The sequence below is a fragment of the Equus przewalskii genome, chromosome 2 (assembly GCF_037783145.1).
Source record: "Equus przewalskii isolate Varuska chromosome 2, EquPr2, whole genome shotgun sequence".
Classification (NCBI taxonomy): domain Eukaryota; kingdom Metazoa; phylum Chordata; class Mammalia; order Perissodactyla; family Equidae; genus Equus; species Equus przewalskii.
The window spans coordinates 47664907-47674057 of NC_091832.1; the positions used below are offsets into that span (position 1 = coordinate 47664907).

Here is a 9151-nt window from a genome sequence, read left to right on the forward strand (position 1 = left end):
ACCCGGTCTGGGCGTGAGGGGTGAGACCCGTGTGCTCCTGGGCCCCCACCCACCCACCCTGTGAGAGGGGAGAGGCCGCCCCATCCAGGTCCCACTCCCCCCAGAACAAGGGTGTCTGTGGAAGAGAAGAGCCCACAGCTCCTTCCCGCTACCCGAAGGAGTCCACTCCCTGGGGGCAGTGGGCAGAGACCCAGCTCCACCCCAACCTCAGGCATGGAGGGAGGAAGGAAGTCATTCCCTGTCCCTGACAGTCACTGTCCCCAGGATGAGGGTGGGCTGTCCTCCCCCTTGGGGTTGGGAGTTGCCCCCACTGGCACTCCTGCCCTCTGCCCTTTGGAGGGCACCGGGGTCATTCGTGGGCCCTGAGCCCAGTGACGCTCAGCCAGGACTTGCACTCTTGGGAGGAACAGAGACCAGATCTCACTCTGGTCAGGACAGAGGACCCCCCAGTGAAGTGCCACCTGGGGAACACGAACCCCCAGAAGGCCAGTAGTGTTTCCCTGAGGTGGGCACCACCACAGAGGTCCTCCCAGGACTCGGCTGCTCTGTCTGTCCTCAGCCATTGGGGGAGAGGGGGCCCTGGGGCCCGGGATGGAGGGAGACCTGTGAGGACACAGTGGACCCCAGAGAACGCAGCAGGAGGCATGTCCAGGCAGCGTGTGCTGGGCATTCCGGGGTCCAAGCCCCGTCCTGGCCTGGAGAGGAGCGGGATGGTCACCTCCCCGCCTGCTCAGCGAGTCGGGAGGGACGGCTGGGGGCCGCAGGGGCTGGGGGCGATCTTCCAGCCCTTCTCCTGAGCCAGCCCCTCCCCTCTCTGGGAGCAGGGCAGGTCCTGAGCAGGGCTGGCGGCAGACGTGGGCTCTCCCGCCCCCGTTGGAGGCCGCAGAGGCTGGCGTTGTGGCCTGGACGGGCCGGCAGCCTCCTGCTTCCTCCTGTCGCGGAAGGAAGAGCTGGAGGAAGAGTTGCTGCCGTGGGGCAGCCACCCTGGGCCCAGGGCTCCCGCCATGCCTAAGGGAGGCCAGCGGCGTGGCTCCCAGATGGCTCCTAGGGAGGCCAGCACGTTCGCCACGCCCTACTCGGTGACAAGGATCCCAGGCGGAGGGGACACGGCCCGAGTGCCAACGAGCGGTGGCAGAGCCGGAAAGCCCTGGCCTGCCGCCTCCTCCCGGCCAGCCTCGGCCCCTCTTCCTTTCTTTTCAGAGACTTGGTTCTTGGAACTTACACCCTCTTGGGTTTGCTATTTTTACCCACCCTGAGCCTTCCGGTCTCCATGGCGACGCCTCCAAACAGCAGATTCCAGGCGGCAATGACGTCACCTTTCCCTTTCCTGCCGCCCAGGCCTGGGGCGCTGCTGCGCAGCCGAGGGTGCAGGGCCGCCGGCCAAGTGGAGCCCCCAGGCCAGGGCCACAGCTGCCCCTCGCCCGCTGTGGGCCGTGCGTCCCTCCCCTGTCCCTCGGGCCGGCTGTGCTGGAGCCCCCACCAAGGGCACAGCCCAGGCCGCCCCCCTACCCTCACCCCCGTGGGATCCCTGCCATGCTGGCCGCCCTGTGGGAGCTGCTGGGGCGGCCGGCCTCAGGCCTTGCTGGCTGCTGGGGCAGAGGCCTGGCTGGCCTGGGAAGCGCTGTGGCCCCCACCTCAGAAACTGGAGACGGCAGCAGGGGCCCCCGGAGGCAGCAGGAGCGCCGGGAGGGCCTGTGGCCTGGGTCCCATGGGCATCTGGCCCCCTCGGGCGAGGCTGTCAGACGCCCTGGCCAGGCCTGCCGCAGGCCATGATTAGGGAGCTGGACTCGGGGGCCGTAGCCCTCCCTCCTGGGCCTACGTTTCCTGCAGTTGGTCACCAGGCTGTGTCTCTGCTGGGCCGCGCTTTACCTGGCTGTTCCTGCCACACACAGCCGGAGGTCTGCCCTCAGCCCAGACAGAGGATGGGGACACTCAGAGCTGGCTGGCCACTTCTGCTGTGATGGGGTGGGAGAGTGGGCTACCTGCGCCCTGGGTCACCCTCCTGGAGAGGCGCTCCCCCTGGGTGCTTGCTTTGCTATGAACTCAGACATTTGTTGCAATGCCTGAGAAATCTTGGCCTCGCAGGACCAGCCGGTGCAGCCTGGAGAGCTCCAGACCCCGCCATGCTCCAAAGGAGCTTCCTCATCGCTGAGGAGCCCCTGGACTTGTGGAGGCCTGCCACCTGCCACCTTGCCTGGTGGGATGCTGGGGTTTCGTCCCCTAAGCAGGGCCTCCTCCTCTTGGTCACCTCACAGGGCCTGTGACTAAGTAAACTCCAGCCCCATCCCCACCGGCCTGGCCTGAAAGCAGTCAGTGGTCCAGGCTGAAGGGGAGGGGAGCAGGCCGGGCTGTGGGGGCTCTCTGGGGGGCTGGAGCCCCTGGTGTAGGCCGGGCGGAGGGTCAGGGCCACACTCCATCCTGCCAGCATCCAGAAGGGCACAGAAGACCCCTATCAATATCTCCTTAGCTGGTGTTTCTGCTGCGGACACGACACTGAAGGAAGGTGTTTTCCATGCTCGCATTCCTGCCCGAAGTCCCAGCTCGCCTCCGTCTGACACGGGCAGGCTCCCCCGCAGGTCTGGGCACGAGGCAGGCAGGTGGGCGGCCCCATCTCCAGAACCCCACACAGATCCGTTCACGAAAAGGTGTGCAGAGAATGTGGCCGGGCCGGCGCAGGTGGGCCTTTCCCGCAGCCCCATCCCCAGGAGCCTCCCTGTCCTGAGGCTGTGTCCTGGGCGCTCGGTGTCCGGAGGAGGCCCTGAGAGAGGGCCCACGGCTGCAGGGAGGCACAGAGGCTCTGCGTGTGGGTGCTGCCCTCCCAGAGCAGGCGGCTCTGCTCCCTGGAGTGGAGGTAGCTCTGGCAGGGTGGTGGACGTGACCTGTCCAATTAGGCACCTACTCCGACCAGCTCCCTCTGGACAGAAGGCAGGAGGGTGGACACAGGGGCCCGGGTGCTATCGGTCAGTGAGGGGCAGGAGGGCAGGCTTCACACTGAGAGTGTGGGATTTGAGGATGAATGGCTCACAGTCCTGGAAGGAGTAGGGTGGTGGTACTCCGCCGTGACCGGCAGGCAGCTGTGCCCAGACTCAGTGCGCCTCTGTCCTGCCCTTCTCCCTCGGGGTTTCTATGTAATGGCTCAGGGTCCTGGGACTGCCACTGCCCCTGCCCTTTCCTCTGGACCCTTTGGACCCCACGGGAGGCCCCTGGTCTGAGCTCTGGCCAGCCAGACATGTCCTGCCCAGGCCAGGATGGATCCAGGTGTGGGCCAGGGGGCTTGGGCCCTGAGGGGCAGTGAGTGCCCGTGGGGGAGACCCCATGCCAGGTGTGAATGCAGAATTGATTTCTTCCACCAAGTTTATTGAGGGCCTACCTGTGATAGCACAGAAAGGAGCAGAAATGAGTTCCTGTTCTCAAGTGGTTTCACGGGAAATGATGAGAAATTAAATTTTATATGTTCTGTATTAGACAGGGGTACATGCTCTTAAGAAGAATAGACCAGGGTGAGGCCAGTGGGGTGCCGAGTCAAGGGGGGCTCCTCATCAGGTCCATTTCAGCAGAGCCCTGAGATGGGAAAGGGGTGAGCATTCTGGGCAGAGGAAGAGCAGGTGCAAAGGCCCTGAGGCAGAAGTGCGCCTGGTCCCAGCATGGTCCACCAAGGGGTGGAGGGCAGGGCAGTGAGAGGAAGAGTGTGAGTGGGGTGTGGGCAGATGGCATGGAGCCTGTTGTCCATCCCAGCTTCGCTCCCCACAAGGGATGAGGGCTTGAGGGGGGCATTGCTCTGAGCCTGGGAGGCCCCCAAGGCCACAGCCCATCCCTGACAGTCTGGGGTGGAGCAGCCGCCCTGTGGGGTGGAGGCAGGCTTCCCCAAGAGGCAGAGGAACGTCGAGCACACAGCACGCGGTGCCTCCACTTCGCTGCTGGGAAAACTGAGGGCGAGAGGAGAGGCATCAATTTGAAACAGATGAGGCCATTTTCCTAAACATTTTGTTCCCAATCCCGCCCCCAGCCTGGCACTGGGCTGGCGTGACCGGCGAGAGGAGAGCCTGTGCAGCCCAGCCCAAGCCCCCCTGAAGCCCCTGAGCAGCTCCTCTCTGCCCTGCCCAGGGACCCGCTGCCCACTGTCCAGCCCACTCTGGCCACAGTGCAGGGAGGTTAAGGAAACAGCCGATTTCAAAGGGTGGGTGAGAGGCTGGCAGGACACGGGCGTGGGGCGCAGGCTGCCTGGCCTGCCACCCTCGCCCCAACCCGGCGGCCCCACAGACGCCTCAGGGAGGGATCCTGTGGCCGCAGGCCTGGCATTGGCCTCTGCCCAGCACCTTCCACAGACCATTCCACCTCCAGGCCCAGCGCTGCCCGGCGGGCTCTCATCTCCATGAGTAATATTTAACTTGGAAGGGCTGGCGGACAACTGCAGGGGAGAAGTTAACAACAAGTTTGGATTGCGATCTGCTTGCCAGGAAGGGGGAGGGGGGCAAAGTTGAGAGGAGGAGAGGAGGGCGGGAGATGGCCCGAGGACCGACGCTCCAGGGAGGCAGCTGTAGGGAAGGACCACTCGGCCTGGGGCCGCAGCGCCCTGGTCTGGGGTCGCCGAGGCCCCGAACCCCCAGAGGCCCGGCCCCAGGACCTCAGGAACCGAGCTTTGAGGCCAAATGGCTGGAAGACACACGCTGGGCATGTGCCCAGCTCCTCCAGCCTCGGTTTCCCCTCAGGAGCCACTCTGGTCAGGAAGAGCCTTGGGGTCCAGCTCTGGGGCAGAGAATACAAGACATGCACACACATGTGCACACACAAACACAAACGCCCATACACACATGAACACACACACTAACGTGCACACACACCCCCTCACGAACACATACATCCATACACACACGAACACACTCCTCCCACACACCCATACACACACTCACACACACGCACACATGAACACACACATCACCCCCCACACACACACACACAGAACACTTGGTTGTGAGAACAGCCTGCCTGCAGCTCTGAGGCTCCAACACAAGGATGGAAAAACCCACGAGGTGGGAGCAGGGATGAGGTCCCAGCCACGGCAGGGGAGGGCAGGCCTGCAGCCAGGCCAGGGCTGTCCCCAAACGGAGGTTGGCCCACAGGAATGACCACCAAGCACTCGCTGGGCAGCACCCCTGCCAGGGTGCCCTCATCCGCTCTAGGAAGAGCTCCAGCGGGCATCAGGAGCGTCGAGCTCTCTCCTCCCCACTCCTCCCCGCCCCCGGCCCCCAGCCTCTGGCCTCAGGCTCCATTTTCTCACCTCAAAAAGAGGAAAGCAGTTTTAGGCACCGTCCAGCTTCTCCAGCTCCAGTGTCCACCAGCCCACACCTGAGAAGGCTGAGAGGACCCTGCAGAGGGCCCCACTCCAAAGGACCAAGGGGAGAGGTCTTTGGCACCACCCCGCATGGGGACAGGTCACCCTGGGTTGCCATGCCCCATGGGGTCTGCCTGCATCCCACACCAGGACCCAGCCCTGCCAGCAGCCCCTGAACCAGGGGCCTGGCTCCCTCAGGCCAGGGAAAGAACCACACCCACTCCACACCGACGCTCCTCTGTCCAGAGGTAGTAAACCTACGTTGTCAAATAAGCTATTTTCCACGAACGTGCATTTCCACAGGGAAAAACACACCCTCCAGCCTCGTCATTCTCCTTGACTGCCTCCCCTGGGGGGCCGGAGCTGGCCGAGTGGGCGCTGGTGCTAGGGGAGGGGGGCGTCGCGGGGTCCCACTGTTTGTCGGACCCTCTCCCACTTCTGGCATCTGCACTCTGCCACTGTTCTTTCACGAAAGTCAGACTGGGCCGGCCCGGTGGCGCAGCGGGTAAGTGTGCATGTTCCGCTGCTCAGCAGCCCGGGGCTCGCCAGTTTGGATCCCGGGTACGGACATGGCACTGCTTGGCAAAAGCCATGCTGTGGTAGGCATCCCATATATAAAGTAGAGGAAGATGGGCACAGATGTTAGCTCAGGGCCAGTCTTCCTCAGGAAAAAGAGGAGGATTGGCAGCAGATGTTAGCTCAGGGCTGATCTTCCTCAAAAAAAAAAAAAAGAAAGAAAGAAAAAGAAAGTCAGATTGTTTCATTTTGAACTTGCTTGACGAGAATTACAACCCAACCAGGACAGGCAGTGTCTCTGTCGCAGTCTTTTTATTTTATTTTTTTGAGGAAGATTAGCCCTGAGCTAACATCCGTGCCCATCTTCCTCTACTTTATATGTGGGACGCCTACCACAGCACGGCTTGCCAAGTGGTGCCATGTCTGTACCCGGGATCTGAACCATCGAACCCTGGGCCGCTGAAGTGGAACACGTGCACTTAACCATTGTGCCACCGGGCTGGCCCCTCTGTCACAGCTTTTGAATCTGTGACCCTTCTCACGGGCTTGGCAAAGGGTCTGGACAGAGTGAGGAGTCCCTGCAGTGTGGGGGCTGCAGGGCCCGGGGAGGACAGGAGACCCCCGGAGCTGCATCCTCCTTCGCACTTTCCTTCTGGAGAGGAGAATCACCCATCGCCCACCTTCCAGGACAGGCCGGCGAGTGGGGTCTGGGAAGTGAAAGGACAGGGGCCCTGGGCAAGCGGAAGGCTCTGTCCACCTCCGCCTCACCCCAAGATGGTACACGTGATAAAAGCACCCCAGATCGGGGGCGCCCACCATGCCGGTGCTGCAGCCTGGATGTTTGTGTCCCCAGATTCGTACGTTGAAGCTGAAACCCCAGTTAGGGAGGTGGGGCCTTTGGGAGGTGATTAGGCCGTGTGGGCAGAGCCATCAGGAAAGGCATTGGTGCCCTTATGAAAGGGACCCCAGAGAGCCCCTCACCCCCTCCACTGGGTGAGTACGCAGTGAGAAGTCTGCCGTCTACACCTGACAGAGGGCTCTCCCCAGATCCAAACCCTGCTGGCGCCCTGATCTCGGACTTCCAGCCCCCAGAACTGTGAGAAGTAAGTTTCTGTTATTTGTAAATTGCCCAGCCTGTGGCGTTCTGTTACAGTAGCCCAAACTACCACGACAGCCAGGGCACTGTCCCCGCTGCTGGGCATCAGCGGCTGAAAAGAAACGGAGAAACTGAGGCAGCGGAGTGCCCCTCTTCCTGGCAGGAGGGCACGTCTCAGGTTCAGGGCCCAGGCCCACCAGCAGGTAAAGTGCAGAAGGTGGCAGGGAGGCAGGCCGGGGGCGCTCCTGGCGCCCTTCCCAGTGTCCCCCAAACGTTGATGTGACATTTGGGGGACAGTCAGGAGAGCCCCCTTGGAGCCTGCAGCCTCTGTGCGGCAGCAAGTGCCCAGACAACATCCTGTGCCTCGGGCACGTGGCGGGAGGCTCCTCAGGCTTCTGGGCCCCTGGTCCCCGTTCGTGGCCACTCCCCACGAGGTGTGGCTCCTGAGCACTTGAAATGAGGCCAGCAAAGCCATGCTCAACGCGCAAAGCACATACTGGGTTCCAGAGACCTAGTGTGAACAAGAGAATGTGTGAGAACATGCTGATACATGTTACACATTACATACACGTGCCATGTTGAAGCATAACATTTTAGAGATGTTGGGTTAAAATGAAATATGTAGTCCAATGAATCTCACCTACCTCCTTTTACCTTTCCGTGGGTGGCGACTATAAATTTCAAATGACCGGGTAGGAGGGGCAGGCTGATGGACAAAGGCTGGGCGGCTGAGGGTAAGTTAGAGGAGGCTGGGTCAGGGTGGAGCTCGGGGACAAAGGCCCAGCAGACAGAGGCTGTGCTGCAGGTGATAGCCAGGGGAAGGCTGGCAGGGGCCCGTGCGGCTCAGCATCCATGTCACAAGACCCCAGGCTGCCGGGCGTCATAGGCCACTTTAGCACAGGTCCATCGCCCACTGTTTCCAAAAGTGCTGGGCAGTCGGGACGAGGGCGGCTGGAATCCACCCCAGGTGTCACCCTGCAGTGCTCCCACCAACTCCTGGGCAGGGTGGGCGGCCACCACGCATCAGAGAAAGCCTCTGGGGCTGTGACAGGCATCTGGGGCCCCTCTTTGTCCCCATGGGTCAAAGGCCTGAAGCCCTGGGCAGAGCTGGATCTCGATGGCCATCCCACGGCCAGACGTTCTCATCACATGGGGGTGAGCAGCAGTTATCCGGGGGAAGTGACCATTGCGTGGCACATCCCAGCGGGCAGCTCCCACAGAGGAGGCGGCCCAGGGGACTCAGCATGGCCTCAGTTAGCTCGACTCCTTTCAGCACCATCTCGGCCTGGGGACACTGCAGAGACGTGGCTGCAAGTCAGGTGACCATGGGCAGCCAGGGTCTCTGGATGTGGGCCTTGGCTGGCTGACCGTGGGAGATGAGGAGAGGCCGGCTGGGCATGGGCACAGAGTCAGGGTGGGACGTCATTTTCTTAAGGGTCTCCAAGGGCTGGTGGGAGGCCCTCCACAGCTTGGGGGCAGCCTGTGGGGGCACGTGGGAACCCGGGATGGGAGGAGTTGGCCTCACCATCTACTGAGCCTTGGGCCAGAGAAGCCTCCTCCTGTGCTCAGACTCTGAGCCCTTCCTTCCCTCCCTGACTCTGACCACCCCCTTGAGGCCACTCAGTGCCACCAAGTCAGCAAGGCCACCTGCCTGGGCAGCAGCATGGGAGGCCCGGGTTTGAGTCTCAGCCCGGCACTCACCGTCATGTGGCCTAGGACAAGGGGTCAGACGGCCTTGGGTCTCATCGGGCCCACCGGTAAAGGAGGGGAGCAACAGCACATCCATCGCAGGGCTGGAGGCGGGTGAACAGGCCAAGCCCGGGAAGTGAGGGCGAGACCTGAGGCCCAGCCCAGTGCTGGGGCTGCCCACAGGGCAGGGCGAGTGGGAAGCAGCTCAGAGAGGACAGGCCAGCAGTCAGCCCAGCCCAGCCCCCTCCCACCTGCGCAGACCCTGATGCAGACCTTGTGCCTTGTGTGCCGGTGCCTTTCTGAGAACTCAGGGACCGACCCCCAGCTCCACTCCAAGAAGGGCCTTGGGGGCACCGGCCAGGCCCAGAGCTGGGGGTCCAGAGGGTGCTCAGACATCAGCTGCCTGCCCTCCCCTGCCTGAAGGGGTGGACGGTGAGCACCAGGCTTACCCGAGAGTGACTGAGCAGGGTGGAGCGGGCCCCAGGGAAGGTGACCCGCACGTGCCGTGGCGGCCAGGC

The 9151-nt window shown here is 62.8% G+C and overlaps 1 long non-coding RNA gene across 1 annotated transcript; it reads right to left on the reverse strand.

Annotated features, from left to right (window-relative positions):
- Window positions 1-3877: 3877 nt before the first annotated feature.
- LOC139081099 (uncharacterized) lies at window positions 3878-6058 on the reverse strand. The gene is made up of 2 exons (XR_011536073.1): window positions 5279-6058; window positions 3878-3926 (listed from the first exon to the last, which is right to left on the reverse strand). It is a non-coding gene; the product is annotated as an uncharacterized lncRNA (long non-coding RNA).
- Window positions 6059-9151: the final 3093 nt, after the last annotated feature.